Raw genomic sequence first — 16,510 nt, 5'->3', positions numbered from 1 at the left:
AGCAGCTCACTTGAGACTCATTTTCAGTGTGGTTAAAGTTCTGAAACTCAGACTGCAGAATCTCAGGAAGCAGCTGGGTTCCTAATTAAAACAAATTGCTAATAGATTTAGCAGGCCAAATTTATGCTTTTCAATTAAAACCGCTGTGGGGTTTGGTGTGTGCTCTGACGTGCTGGAGATGGGTGTGAGTTAGAGGAGTTAGGGGTGTGATGTGTGAGGGGCTGGGTCAAACCTCTTGTCCACAACACGTGTTAATGAATTCAGAACATCTCTCTAACCAGAGTACAACAACTCCAGAGCAAGAGAGTCACGACAAACATGGTGTCAAGGACACTTTATGCATTCGTTGCCTGACCACAGACTGTTCATCCTTCTGCATGAAGACAGTCAGGCATTTTTCCTCACAAAATTTTTTTCTTATTTGAGAGCTACAAATGTTTTAGTCAGCATGGTGAGTCGGAGCTATTGTTTGGCTGGTGGTCACCCAGCATGAATTAGTCCTTCAATTAGGCCTGCTTTTTTCTGTGTATTGTTGATTTTCACACTTCAGACCAGAGCACCCATTTGCTTCCCTAGAATGGCTCTTTTGTAGGCATTTCTGTAAAACTGGGGTAAAAGCAATTTTGTTGTTGTTGTTATTTAAATTATTTTTATAGTATGACAATAATTCTCATTACACCAAATTTGATGAAATGAATTTTATTTCCATCTTTTTTCTACTGAGACAAAGATTGCATCTGTATGTTTTTGTTGCAAGAAAGAAAGAAAAAAGCCATGTGTTGCCTCAAAGAATTAAGCTGCCGAAAAGTTCTTTTGTTGCTACCAAAATGAGGCTAGCAGCTCATATATCTGCTTTTGAACAAGAATAAGCTAAAAACTGCTCTCATTTTGTAAAAGCTAATTTCTCTTTTCAAGTTAAATGGAGGACTACATCTATAGATAATTCCTGCTCCCCTCCCCTCCAAAAAAATTTCAAATGTTTTCAAAACGCTGATGAGAAAATAAACTTTCCTGCTGTGAAATGTGACACAATTTTAAAATAAAAAAAAAAAAAAAAAAGGCAAAAAAGGACAGGAGACCACATATCTCCCAGAGCCTGTCCTCAGCTGATCACGGGACTCTCACTGTGCCTGACCTCTGCATGGTGTTCAAATGAAAATAGAAGCTCCAGTCCCACCTCCAGTCCTCTGACTGTATAGATATTTATTCATTTGTGCTATAAATGGGGAACTTGGGGTTATGGGTTCACTGTAGCAGATTCCAATGCAAAATTGGGCCCCTCTCTATATACAAACATTTGTAACAGCAAAAGACTCTGTGGGCGCTATGGCTAAATGCAGGCTGGCTGCTCCATCTGCCTGAAGATTTGCTGCGACGCTCATATTTAGTGCACTGCCTTGCAAAATGCTTTCAGAGACATCTCGGTGGCAAGCAGACAAAATTCTCTTGTATTGTATTATAATGTGCAGAGCTGACCTGATTTATCCTCGCTCCCAAGAGCAGCATGGGGAACGTGTGGTGTTTTTGTAAATTTTGGAAATGCAGCAGTGCCGGAGATGTATTTGGGATTGTTGTGCTGGCAGCCAGAGGGAAGGTGGAAAGGGGAAAAAGCTGGGTAGGTTCCATGGTGCTGCATTAAAACCCTGGAAAGCTCATTTAGTCAGAGATTAAGCTCTGGAGCTAAATCTGAAAGTGAGAAAGGAGAGGAAAAGCTATTGAAAACTGAGATTCTACTGCTGACTATGGAGGCCACATGACCCTGACACATAACTTTTACTGAGTTGACTATATCTCACTTCCTTTAAGTGCCTGTCCCTCCTGCTCACTCTCAAGGACTTGGCCAATCTCCTTTTGTAAATAGAACAATGCTTTATATTTCTCTATTACTCTGGAGTGACTATATCAATAATGCAGGAAAGGCATCTGTCTAGTACAATGAGATTATTTTTCTGATTTTGGTTGACAGTTATGGTAATAGTTTGGCAAACAATCTACTCCACCATCAATGACCACAGATTACAGCTGTTTTTAAAAATCTCAGCCACTCCTGCAAACTTAGAAGATTGATTACTTGGACAGAAAGAGACAGAAAGATGTGTCAAAAGCTTTTATGGCTGAAACTTTTAACTCTGTCTTGCTCCCATTTTTTCTCTGCCTCCTGATTCTGAAAGTCGATGTGCAGCCTTATGAGTGCAGTGAGTAAACAAGAGACTGTGCTGCAAGGGGAATTGAGGAGCTGCTCAGCACCAAAGCCTGTGGAAAGCAGGATGGGAGGTGTGAAGGTGATTTTGTGTCCCTCCAGAGCTGTGGAGGACAGCCAGGGCCACTTGCCTTGTCCTCTACATGTCCTGTGGATTGTGCTGCATCCCCTGTGCATGTTGTCCCTGTGTTTTTGAGGGAGGATCTGGGTCAGGATGGTTCCTGCTTATGGGAATCTCATGGAGGGTGATGTAAGCGCTGCCTAGGATTTATGCTTAACACCTGAATTTGTTCCCCTTTGTGATTTCCTTGTCCTCTCATTGAGTAGCTAGAGGATTTGACTGGGAGGCATCTGCAGGTTTATAGGAAAATCCATAAATACAAAGCAGTTTCCTCTTATTTTACATATTATTTATCTCACATTAATCAAAAATTGCACCTTAAAATCAAATACACACCTTGCAGCGCTTAAAACTACATTAAAGGACTCAGAACTACCAATAGGCAGAGTGGAAAATACACTGTTTTGAATGTATGTGCCCTTTATGCAAGGAACAGAAATAACACCATGAGATCTGTGTGTCTAGCTAGCACTGGGATTTCAAATAGCAAATGTTCACAGTGAACTGCTCAGGGACAAATTTTCAGAACAAGAATTATCCTCAGAAATTATTCAGCAGATATTTTCAATTTGAGTAACAACGGAAGAGAGAAAATCAGAGGCTGCTTGTGGACAGGGCCATGAACGGATAAAAAAAAAAGGAGGTCAATTCATCAAATAAATTATTCCCTATGAATTATTCACGCAGGTCTAACTTAACTGTTATTCCTACTTTCCCAGCCTCACTACAGGGGTTGACAATAACACAGCTTTGTCAGTTTCTGGACTTTGATATTAGCAGGAATAAAATCTCAGAGTGCAGTTAGGTCTGCCAGAGTCAGTCAGGAGGTGAATTTGGTCCTACAAGTTGACTTTTCTCATTGGCCATGACTTTGGTATGTTATCAGCCATCATGAACACAGAAGATGCAGTCAAGAAGGTTAGTCAGAAAAAGCTGACAATTACAGAAATCTCCTGATATTTTTTTTTTTCTTCTTAGATAAAGAGCAAAAACACTCCCAAGTAGTAGTGAACATGGATTAAGAATCTGGCTGCTCAAATTCTCAAAACTAATGTGGGTTCATCTGTCTTATGAACTCTTCACCCAAGCCCCAATTAGTATTATATTAACCTCTTAAAATATGGGATTGCTGTGATCTTACAACACTCCAAAATGGTCTATTAGCTACCCCATTTCCTGACTCTGTCAGATGAGAATGCCTGCAGTAGGTCACTTGAAGGCATTACTGAATTAATTCAGAGAGCTGCTGTGGGTACCCAGGATGTCAGCCACACACAGGGGGCTTGGAGGACTTCTATTACACACCCTCACAATTTTACACTGAGAGTGCATGCAAGCATGATCTGAGAACTGGAGCACCCAAACACTCAAAAAGAAACTAAACCTTGACCTCTTGCTGAAATTGATAAAAATTAGGTGCTTAAATCCCATGAAGAAATAGGGCCACAGTCTCATATGTGGCCTTGGATTAAGTCCCAAGCAAATGAGATTATTATTCTAGATGGTGTGAGCACCATTTTGCACCATCATACATTCTGAGCATAATGCAGTTTACAAGCAATGTATAAGTTATCTCCACTTTTTAGAGTTCCAGATCACACAGAGGATTTTTCAGTGGACTTGGAGGAAAATTTCTTTTTTGTGGTTTGTAGTCTATACAATCATTTCCTATTGAAAGTTACTCACAACATTGCTTGAAAAAGCCTTCTGGTTAACTAAGCATATTTTTCAGAATCTGACTTCAACTAGCTTTTGAAAATGCTGGCTCTCAAGCCAGCAAGGCATTTTGAAGGTATTAGCTGAGGTGCCTGTTATATAATTCTATGGCACCACGTAAAACCTGCTGCTATTTGTGGAGTCGTGGCATTGCTTCCACTGAATCCTTGCTAAATCAATCCAAAGTGCCATTTCCCATCTCCTTTCCCAATCATGGCTCATTAAGCATCATGCAGAATGTAATCTATTAGCAGCGATCTCCTTGGCTGGTGAGAAAATCAGTTATGAGTCGCTAACTTTTATAAAACAGAAAAAAAAATAAAAATAAAAACAACATTATAAGGCCTGCCACTATTAAAGAGATTGAATGCAGAAGGTGTGTATTTATGCCATTGAGCCAACTTAAATGTTCATAAAGACGATGAAACTTCAGTATCCTGAGTCGTTGATTTCGAGCTTCAGGTCAGAGACAGATGACTTCATGCTGAGATTTATTACTAAGAGGCAAAGCTTTGGAGTTTGTGTCAAGGTGGGCTCATCCATCACTGGAAGAATTCTGCCATAATATTCTGCTGTCAGATCCCATCTACCCTTGATCAATCTATCAGTCGGCCTGCTTAGGAAATTGTACATAAACCCAATATAATCTGATTAGACATCCAAAAACAGCGTCGCTGGTTAATCATGCAGGTAAATTGTAGTGTGCTAAATGTGACTCCTTTCCCAGGGCGTGCATGCTGTGATGGGGGAATGTCCCTAGCCTGGCTAATGAATTTCTCATTCCTCTGTGCCTGGGGAATTGGTGTTAGAGCTGTGTTCCTGTTAAAAATTCAAATGCTCTGGAAATCATCCCTTCTGTGTGTCTGTGTGTGTGTATGAGGCATTGGAGTTTGTACTTGTAAAGCCTGGCTGATAATTTTAAGATGTTTTGAGGCGAAAATATTGATGTTTATCAGCAGGCACAGGTGATGCATTGTTTCCAGTGAATATGTAATGTTATCAACATCTACTGGTATCTGGTTGTGAACTTTGTAATATAAATACTCAGACTCTGATCCAGAAAGGTGGAATAGTTGATTTAACAGGGTCCTTGTGCTTTCTGTGAGTGCTTAAAATCCATACAAGCAGGGACAATCCTGTCCACTCGATTGATCATTCCATGAGAACTCATGACTTGCTACAACTCTGAGATGGGGATACAGGTTCATGTTGTCCACCAGAACTTTAGGAAGCATTTCCCTCTGATCTTAGTCACGTCACCTACCACTTCACTTCCAAGGAAAGCCTCAGGTCATGCACTCCAGACCAGATCCTTGGGCCCATGATGCCAATTTCAGTATTGGGTCCTTTCAGGGCACAGCTTAGATTTGGGACTGCTGGGCTGCAATCCTGAGTTCCCCCAGTTTAGCAACAGTATGAGCTGAGCTTCAGTATGGCTGAGACATTAAGAGATGAATTTTCCAAAATGAGGGAGACCAGTGAGCTGTGCTGGCAATGCAATTCCATTACTTTCAAAGAACTTGAGTCTGTTACAGCCAGTCATGTGGAACAGACTTGTGCCTTAAAGAAAAAAGTTGGATTTTTTTTATCAGTTGTTACTTAGTAATTATTATTATTATTACTATTATTATTATTGATAATAATGGCAATCATAATATTTTTTTATTAGTCTGATGTGAACACATTAAAAAACTGGAATAGTGGAGTTAGGTAGCAAACACATCTCCAAAGTGAAGAAATATTAGTTTTCCTGGGGTGTAAAATAAATGTGCTCATAGTTGAAAAGGTGGCTGCCAGTGATTCCCAGATAAATTGATGTGAAATGGAATCAGGAAACACTTCACCCTCTGATGCTTTGCCCATATAGGGTGTCCCCCTGTGGCAAGCACAATCCTGAAAATTTCCATTAATTAAGGTTCCCAATCCAAAGAACTATCCAAAGAGATGAAGACTGTGGGTAAAGTGAGACTTGAAGAGCTACTGAAAGGAACTAGAAGCTCACCCCAAGATCTGTTTTTTATAAACGTCTCCGACTCGCCTGTTTGGATAAGGAGAACTATGCAGAGATTGTCTAGACATGCAGAGGCTGTTGGCCACATCCTTCAGCTTTATCTGAATTTCTCTCCAAAAGGAGGCATAGACTCAGGACATGGGCAGTGCCATGATGAGAGAGAACGTTTCTCATCCCTGCCTTCTATTAATTTCCCAGCCTGAATTCAAGATATTTGGAAGAGCTCATTAAAAAGATTCCAGGGGAATTATTCAGGTATGAGTTAAGAGAAAGACTGTGCAGATACAGATGATGAAGGAAGAAAAGGTGGAGCTAAACAGAATGTAAAAATTTCCATCCTACTGCACACAGGATGTTGCACAACCCAAGCAAGAAAAGAGCTTGAACAGCACCAATATTTATAATATCCCGAAGCCTGTAAAGCACTGAGTTGTTTGAAAATCCAGCAGGAAGGTGCACTGAAGCTTAGCATCGATGTTTCAAAATAGAGGAAGAAAGGCACAGAGAGCCAGGGACATTTTCCCTGGAGCCCAGCTCTGAAATGCCAGGCTTTAATGACTTTGAAAGCAACACATTTCAGCACTACCGTGGCATGAAGTACAGTGGAGATGCAGTCAGGAGCCTGAGCTGGTCCTTCTCCTGAACACTCGAGGGGAATTTTCTAACTGCTCCAACCCACTCAAGTGCCTCCCAAGGGCAAAGTGTTAACAGTGTGGTGGCCTTGTTGGGGTCGGGTGATCCTGTGTATTACACCACCAAAATTGTACCAAAGCAGCTACGGGGGGATTAACCACAGGTATTTGACAGCTGCTGTTAGGCTGAACTTTGCGTTGGAAATGAGCACCAAGTCAAGCAGTATTGTTACATGACACCACTACCTCAGATCTGGGTTACTGACCTGACAGGCCCTCCTTTGTTAGAGATTAATTTATTTGGGTTTTTTTTTTGAAATGGCTCCATTAAGGTAGGGTGTTGTGGTTGCTGTTTCAACTGCCTTGCTAATTTATTCCCTCCAGGGCATTATTTTGAAAACTCCCCTGTATATCTTTAGCCAAAATAAGTACAGACAATGGTAAGCATTGCCTGGGCATGTGATCAATTGATTTTTTAATTTTTTAAATTTTTTTTTTTTACTGTAGCAGATGTTTATCTGTCTCTGAACTGCTTAAAATAGCACAAAACCAGGCAGTCTTATGATCAAATGAATGTTATAAAAGTGCTTGAACTTCAAGGACACTTGCAGTGGCTGGACAGACCATTCATTAAAGGAATTTTGATTTCTTCTAGTAGTGGCCCTGTATTTTCAGGTACACTGATTTACTGTCAAACCAGCACCCCACCCTTGCTAGCATCAGGAAAATACATGAAAGTTACATACCAGTAGAAAATCTAGGTAGCTCCATGACGTGTCTTGCTTGAAAGAATTCATATATATCTTTCCTCTCCCCACCACTCACTTCTGGCTATTTGTTTCGAGGTTTCTCAAGAGATCAGTTGCCTGGAAAATATGATAGATGAACAAATAAGCTGGGGGTTGAATTTTTTTATTTGGAGATTTTTTTTTTTTTGTTTGTTTGTTTGTTTTTTTTTTGGTTTTTTTTTCTTTTTTAAGACTTTCTACCTTCTGCAAATGCTTTTCAAACATGGGAAAAGCATTCACTTCCCTCAACATTTAACCCTTAGAGTTTAATTCCCAGTGAGGAAATGGCAAAGCCAATGAACAGTGTAGTACATACATGGTTTGGATCTGTACCATCTTGCTGTGCTGAACTTTCCTTGTGACATTATTATGGTGTAATCAAATAACTCAGAATAGCCCCATGCTGACTGTGACCAGGCTTGGGAACATCACTCAGAACCCATTACCTGTGCTTGAGGAGACTCAGCTCTAGATTTTTCAGAAAGTGTTTCCACCACTGAGTTTTGCTGTTTTCTTAAAAGTAATTCTTAAAAACCTACAACATCATATACTTTCCTCATAAATTTGCCAAGGGGGTATAGAAGAAAGGGGTTGCTGCTGTTCCTTTCTCACAGAAAATGAAAATTATATGTGGGGAAACCACGACTGGTGTTATCAAGCTGAATGTCCTACAAAGATCAGTAGAAGCTACATTTTCATTGGTCTGGCTTTAGGGCGCAATAGTACAGAATTAACTATAGATAACTAACTTCAGGTCAAATTTAGTAGCAGAAGGTGAAAGGGCCTTTTGCTTTCTAATTAAAATCAGTCACTGGATCCAGGTCCAGCTATTAAATTTAATCCAAGAGTCTTGCCCAAGATCACAAAGGCAGCAGGAGTACATCACAGCAAGAATTGGCTCCCATCACTTGGCCCTAGCCACTTCCCCTTCCTCCACCCCAGTCTTCCCTTTCGTACTTGGATTACTCCTGTCTGTGCAAGTGAATATCTGGCATGAGTGTTTGTGCATATCTGGACATCACCAAGCCAGTTGGGTTTTGCATTAAAAGAAAAGCAAACAAAGAGAACAGTTAACCTTCCCCCACCCTCACACCCCCAATGCAAGTTCTTTAGTGACCATGGCATTCTGAATTCATTTGTTTTTATTAACCAAACTCTGGATCGGTGGGACAGCTAAAGGGGAGGAGGCAGTTATCAATAGATAATCGTGCTGCTGTGGATTAGAGCCACTTAGTTATCTATTGTACCTTTGCTCTCCCAAGGGTCTGATTATAACCCTTGGCTATGCTTTAGATGATGTTAAAAACATACTAAAGCAACTGATATCCCTTCCAACCCCAAAACACATGCTAAAAAGGGAGATTAATCTCCTTTGGCAGCTGATCACCTACCTGGTGGTGAGCCACTTTCATTAGAAGAGGAAGGGCAGGGCTGTGTTATATATACTTGCTGCTAACTATACAAGTATGGGAGACGTGACTTCACTGGCTCCATGCTGGCCCTTGCAGCCTTGCTCCTGGATAATTTTGCCTATTTATTGAAAAATGCTTAGAGGCAGGAGAGAAAGAAGCACATCAGGCAAATATTATACGGATAGCTAAAAACCAAAATGTCCTGGCCCTCTACCAGATTCCACTACAGTCATAAAAATCCATCTTGTGGACATGTTCACGTGAGTGTGGTGAAAGGCCTTTGTCAGTGCAATAGATGCAGAAGAGAGATGCAGAAGAATCTGATGTTTTCCCCACACACACAGGGTAGTCAGGAACTCCTTGATCTCATCTCTGTTTCAACTCCTTCTGCGGCCTTTAGAAGGTCACTTCACTATTTTTTCTCCATCTGGAAAATGGGAATAAAAATAAATCACATGCTTATCTAACTATCTCCTGGGGTTGGTGTGAAGTTGTTCATAAAACACTTTAAACATTGAGCACGCTCTGTAGGGCTTGCCTTTATTATGAACTTTGTAAGTGTGTCCCAGATGAACCACTGCTGATGGGAGGATATTACTCCCACAAATTTTTCTGCCTGTAGAATCTGGCAATTCAAGGGGACAAGAAGGCAAATGTTGGAAATACGTGGGGAAAAAGAGTAATTATGGATAAATTCAGAATGATTCCAAATTATTTAGTTATCCTTATTCACTGGAGTCAGCTTTCTTTCATGCTCTCAAAACTTATCAGGAACATGAGAATCATATCTGTCTCCTTCACCTGCATATTCCCATTCCCGGAGGCTGTACTGGTACATTTCCATGGCCATCCTAGAGTCCTGTGACCTTTCCTACAAGACAAGATGCACAAGATGCTCCATGTCCTCCAGTAGTGGTTGCCTTCTGCACCAGACAGCTGTTCCTCCAGGCATTTCTAAGGCTGGAAGTGGCAACAAAGCCACAAATGCCATGTTCTAAACACAGCTGTTCCAGAGGTGCAGTTGTGCTCTCCTTCCACCCCTTGACAGTTACTGCCTCGACACATTTGACACTGACACATAAAGTGTCACCTTGTGTTGACAATGTGAAGTCTACACTCACTGAGGCCAAGTAGTTTTCATGTTTGTTTATCCTATGAGAAGTGCTAAACCATAAAAATTTGACCATTGGCTTCCTTCATCCATTTTCTTCTCTGTATTGCACATCTTCAGATACTGAAATTTTACTTTTTGTTCCTTTTTCATTCAAGAATAGGACTTGGGTCCAAGGATATTACTCCCTGAAGGAAATAATCAATAACAGGCTTTAGTTTTTTTCATTTATCCTCTTTCCTTTTTCACCCATCCACCCCCTTTTTCTCTTTCACTGGAGAGAACCAAACCTTTTAATACCCAGAATCCTTCTGACCCATCACTAATTGTTCCTATTTTTTAGGAGAGCTTGGCAGGTCTGGTGACATTATAGAAAAAGTCCTCCCTAAAGAGCACTGCCAATTTCAGCTTTAATTCCATCAGTAAACAACTTTGACTGTGTTGGGAAAATTCCATTAATCATTCATGTTCTGTGAAGAATGATACACAAAGGAGCTGTCAAAATCAAGCAGCTACTCTCCATTTGTTTGGTAATTAAGAAACTCCAGGCCATTCTGATGGTGCAGGGACACAAATTCCAAGCCCAGCTAGAACCACTTCAAATGAAACGATACAGAATCACCTGCACTTAAACACTAGAGGCCAGACTTTGAAGCCCTCTTTCCACTTCTGTGCTCTCAGTAGGTGTATTTAAGGTCGCCTGCACGTCTAAATGCCCTATTAGATTTTTTTGATGTCTAAATGATGTCAGGTGCCCTTACAATTATTTGTGGGAATACGCAATAATGCACCAGGGCCTGAGCAAAGAATATCATAAAAACACAGAATGCAAGAGGGAAAATAATGTAAGTGGATAAAACTTCAGGTTGTGGGATTTGTTCCTGATACTTTAGTCAGTGCAGTTTTTCTAGGACCCATCCCTCCCCTCTCTCCTGTCAGTTTGTTCACTGCCTTTCCTACCACATGACATCTGATCCTTGGAAGCCCTAAAAATTTCAGTGTGTTTCTTCTGGAGTAATTCACTATGGAAACGGGGTAGAATTATAGCACATCCTGAGTTGGAAGGGTCATCAAAGTCCCACTCCTGGCCCCATGAATCACACCATGTGCCTGAGAGCATTGTCCAAGCACTCTAAGAACTCTGGCAAGTCATTTCTGATAGGAGAATCTACCTTTCAGTCATTAAATGTAGTTGACTTTTGAAAAATAGTCAAAGATGACTTCTTACACAATGATTCTGAATTTTGGTGTGAAGCCCTTTGTTCAAATTTCAACTGAGGTGGGAGTTAACACATTAAAGATATTTCAGGGTTATGTCAGACTGGTCTGGATAAGTTTTCAAAATAATCTCCACCTTCTTTGAACTGACAGGCTTTGGAAAATAAGGCAGACTTTGCCAGGATACTCCTTAGGAGAGCTGTAATGCTCCTTGGTGATTTGCTGGTGAGGGTCCAACCTATGTTCACATTGGAACCTGCCCTTAGTTTATTTTAGTTTATACTGGTTCTACTCTAAAAGTAAAGAAAAAAAAGCTATGTTTAACATGGTCTTTTTCAGTCTTAATGATTCCATGATTCTGTGATGAAGAATAGCAGGATGGAAACTTAATTATGTAGGGCTACAGAGTATAATTCTACATACAGATTTGCTCCCACAGTGTTTCTGAATAAACTAAAATGGTAAACACGGATTGCTGAATTAGGCAAGGATGTTCAGAAAGAAATGGGCTGAATGATGATCAATTGACAGATTTAATCACTGCCCTTCTCTTCTTACTAAAGCAGAACTAGAGGTTTACAAATAGAAACTTTGTTAAACTTTCACACTACAGGAAATTACTTCTGGGGATTTTTTAATTTAAGCCAAGAAATATTTGATTTTCCATATAATGATTACATATGATATTTTATTAATCAGTTGTAATATATTTTTTATTATAGAAATAGTCTATCTAGTGCAGATATAAAAGCACTCTGTGCTACCTAATGTCCAACAACTGTCTAGATGCCTCCCTAGAAACTCCAAATCAGGCAATTAAATGCTGTGAAGCCCATTCACTTTTAACTGATAGTACAAGATCAACTGAGGCCCTTCAGAAGAATCTGTGCCTCCAGGGTTAGTAGTACTTCACGCTGCAGCCTTGGCTGCCTGGAGCTGAGGGTGATGTATTATTTATGAGATTATTATTAGATCAGCAATGATGATCAGTAATTCACTGGTTGTGCTTGATTCTGGGCAGATGTTCTGGAATCAAACTTGTTTGGAGAGATCTGCACAGTGGCCTGGTTTTTATGCTGAGGTCAGGTTGCCTTGCAGACACTCCAGGCAGCCTCACTGGGCTGATCCTGTGGTGATGGGAATCACCTCGGAACAGCCCCAGCACAATCACCCTCCTCTCCCATTCCAAAGATACTCCTAAATCTCACCTGGACAGTTCCCAGACAAGAGGAAAATCTCCTCTCAGGTGGGATTGGACACTAGCAAAAGAATGTAATCCTTTTTTTAAACAAAGTTAATAATCCCACTCGTTACTTTGGAACACAATGCCAGAAACATGTTCACTTTTTGACATTTAAATGTGACCTTTCCTTAAAACCACAGCGCACTCTCTCCCTTACATGATGCTGGCTCTGACATTCTTAACCCATTTATACAGGACCAATTCAGCTGAAGAGAATCCAGTGATGTAACAAACCGCATTTGAAGAGGTGTTAATTTTTTTTCTCTCCAAAATCTGGGTCTTGCCTCTCTTCTCTGAGTCCTTGTAAACGTTTCCTTGGCTCTGTCAGTCAGAACTGTAAAACTCCTAACTATTTGGAACAATGTATGGTCATTCAGGCTCATCAAGTAACTGGGCATTTCTTCTTCCTTGTCCTGACACTGTTTTCCTAGGAAATCATTCTGAAACAATAAGTTGCTTTTTTTTTTTTTTTTTGGAGGGGGGGAAGGTAACTAGCTATTTAGTTCTTAATCTAAATTAAGAAAATCAATCAATCAGCATGTGCTTCCATTAATGGGCCATATTTATTTAGGATTAATTAGGATGGTGTTTCCAATTATCCATCACAATGAACAAGTTAAAATGCATGTTTCCTACCTGCTGCCAGGGAACAGTTACCATGTGCCAGCTGAGCTGCAGTGATTTGCTGCAAGTGCATTCCTATGCCTGGGGCAAATGCAAAATTATACACATCACTTTGCCCTCCTTCATGGCAGGCTGAGCCTTACCCTGTAAATTAGCCTTTCCTTTGAGATAAAAGCATGCCCCAGGAATGGTTGCTGCAGTTTAGCTGACTCATGCTGACTTGTTGAACTGTTGTGATTTGATCATCTTTTCCATTTTTTTTTAATGAAAGCATAATTTTTTTTCAAGCTCCTCATTCTCTGAAGCTGTTTCTTAGGATAAAAAAACCATCCATCATCAAACTAGTGACACAACTACAAGAGTGGGCAAAACTGCTCTTCTGCATATTCTTGTAGCTTATGGAAGGCATTTAATAAATTCCTTGATATCAGACAGTTTTAATCTACATGGCTGGTAATTGAGATCGCTACTTGGCATACATTCATCCTGCATCTCATCTCTCCCTCCTATGTATATCACATCATATCTTAATTAGAAAAGTGAGTAGGTCTGCCTTGGAATACACTAGGAACATGCCTCTTGAGGAAAAAAAGCAACATCCTGTTTCATATTCCATTTCTTTTGACTGCAGAAGAAGGATCAGAAGTTACAGCATGTACCACATAGCCATGAATTTTTCTACCTGATGACAGTGAATGTCCTTTCAAGAAAGAATGATCAGCATTTTAGTACCTAACTGGCAACTTGTTGAAAAGACTGAGGAGCTGAGGTTTTGCTGTACACCAGCAAGTCTGGAACTGCATTTGGAGGATGAGTCAGTCAAGCTGTCCAACATGGAGAATCAGATGAAATCAGGCGTGGGTTCACAGCCTGAGTCCCAAACCCTGGGAAATTACAGGCCCAGAAGGGGATCTCAGCATAGCAACATGGCAGATATAACATATTCCACAACAAAAATAAAAATTCTTCCAGCTAGCAGGTCTCCTCAAGACAAATCTCAACTCTTCTGACCACGGCCCTGGCAAAGAAGACTTGATTAAAAAACGTGCTACACATCCACAGATTTAGAACCTCCTTTTCAGAAACCATATTAATCAGCCTTTTATTTACTAATCCTAAAACCAAAATGGTTACAGCTGATCAGACTCTGTATACCTAAATATAGGGACAGTCTGGGACCTTGGCAGCCAAAATTTCAAGGGGAATAAAACTGAAGGAAAGCATTGGTCAGACTGAGGGAGGACTGGTGGAGCTTGTCCTCAAAGGACAGCTGTAAGCTCGAGCAGCCATCCTCAAGGAGGGTAATCTGGGAGGAGATCACTGTCTAGCTCTGGCATCTGGGGGTTGCCTCCTCTCTCTTGGTTCATGGTAACAGAAGCTGGATGGTCTCAGCACAGCCAAGGGATTCATAGGGATTGCCTGGTTGTCTCTGTAGAGGGCAAACATAAGGATTTCTGCAGCACCCCAGTTCTGTTTGGATGGCTCACAACGCTGTAAATAGCCTGGTGCTGGCATTACCCACAGCAGTGGATTTCACTTAATGAAGGAAAAACCAATTCCTTAAATTGCATAGTACTGGTAGGTAGCATAATCTCAGTCAGAGCGCTCCTCCTCTGGTCTCCCACCACTTCTGCCTTTCCTTAGGCGCACAGAAAAGCCTGTGATTTTTTTTTTTTTAATTTTTAATTTTTTTTAATGCCCTGTTTTCAGTAGGGCACCTTAAAGGTCAAGTAAGACATTTGATATATTTTAACACAGGCAGCTTTGGAGATGAACAGATTTGACATATTTAAATAAAACATCCTAATAGTATGTTCTGGCCTTGAAGGCCTCAGGCAGCATACATTGTATTTGTTAGACACTATGGCTTAATTACTCTCATAAATGAATTATACCCATTTCAATTTAAAACCATAAGTGTTGCATTTGAACTAGGGTCAAATTAAACTTTCTGTCAATTATGCAGATTACTTAAGCAATTATGTAAATTGTTAATAAATTCTTAAATGGAGGGAAATTTTTTTTCCTGCAAAAATATATATTTTATGCATTACCAAGCTTAAATATTTTCAGTGGATGAAAGTATGGGAGAAAAAAAAAAAAAGGACTGTGGTGTGGCTTTTAATAGCTCTCTTGGGATTTGCTGCACTATCTCCATCTCAAACACTGGTGATTTGGGGTCACCTGCTCTCCAGCTGGATCAGAAGGGGGCCACTGAGTTAATGCCAGGTGATGGTTTTCTTTCATTCATGGCATGAAAAGTGCCACTAGGCTTAAGGCAGGATGCTGTGGTGGGGACAGCCAGCACTGTCACAAGCTGTTACACCTTCTTAGATGTCAGTGTAAGCTCCCCCTCCATCCCATGCTTTGTAAGGCGTTTCCATAGATAAAATGCTTTTGGAAGCAGAGATTGTGTTTTGCTTCCATTTCCTTTATGGTTTAAGGTCTGTGTCCTTCAATGAGGAAGAAGCAAGAGCTCTGCTATTGATTTCAGTATATACTGGTTAAAGTCAAGAACAATGAAAATATAATCAAAGTGTTTCTTTCTCTGGATTTGTATTTCTGTCTGTTCTCAAACCCCTGAAAGCAAAATCTTAATCTTGCTTCCATGAGGAAGAGAGTGGGATTACGCAGTGATGAGCATGAAACATTCCCTCAGAATTCAGGCCACTGCTTGCTGGATGTGTTTTGATGTAATTACGCTGAATTTATTTCAGAGAAAGTGTGTTTGGAATTTCCAGGGTTCCATTTTAGTCCTGTCATTAGGAGGCTCAACTCTCCCAAGACCTGCTAGTCCCCTCACATCCACCACTTTAATGCTAGTGTAACTCGATTGACTTAATTAAAATTACGCCCTGCAATGAGAAGAGAATCAGGTCCATTAACTTTGGTGGGAACTTTCATTAGGACTCAGTTCAGTCTCCAGGGGCTTCTAAATGAATTAAAGCTACATCCATTTTGTGCCCCCACAGAATCCCAGAAAGGTGCAAGTTCCATTTCTGTGTCACCTCCGCCCATTTGCACTGACTTGCATGTTGCTGTTATTGAATCCTGCTGATTTGTGTTCCTCCCAGGCCAATTTTTGCTTGTCAAAAAACCACAGAGGTTTCCAAGTCTCTACAAAGACATGTCCATGATTTATCTCAGCCTGGCACTCGACTCGCAGCTTAGTTCTGTTTCTACTGTGATGCAAGTTGTTCCAGTGGCGGGCGGGGTGAGAACTGGAAATCCCACCAGGAAAAACAGGAAAGCAGACTAGTGGTTGGGTCTAGGAGTTCAGGAGCTTTTGCATCTCAGCTTTGGCAAGGGCAGTGTTCAAACCCAGAACTTGGGCGTTCCCAACTTGGCCCGTGACTAATTGAAATCCTAATAAAGAAAAGGCCTCTGCCCTCAATCCTCCGGGCCACTTACCTTGTGCAAATTAACATTTTAAC

The 16,510-nt window shown here is 40.7% G+C and overlaps 1 long non-coding RNA gene across 1 annotated transcript; it reads right to left on the bottom strand.

Annotated features, from left to right (window-relative positions):
• Window positions 1–7,428: 7,428 nt before the first annotated feature.
• LOC135280704 (uncharacterized) lies at window positions 7,429–16,216 on the bottom strand. The gene is made up of 3 exons (XR_010347560.1): window positions 16,105–16,216; window positions 8,860–9,307; window positions 7,429–7,546 (listed from the first exon to the last, which is right to left on the bottom strand). It is a non-coding gene; the product is annotated as an uncharacterized LOC135280704 (long non-coding RNA).
• Window positions 16,217–16,510: the final 294 nt, after the last annotated feature.

Source organism: Passer domesticus, chromosome 14, assembly GCF_036417665.1.
Source record: "Passer domesticus isolate bPasDom1 chromosome 14, bPasDom1.hap1, whole genome shotgun sequence".
In the NCBI taxonomy this organism is placed as follows: domain Eukaryota; kingdom Metazoa; phylum Chordata; class Aves; order Passeriformes; family Passeridae; genus Passer; species Passer domesticus.
This window is presented reverse-complemented; position numbering and strand designations above follow the sequence as displayed.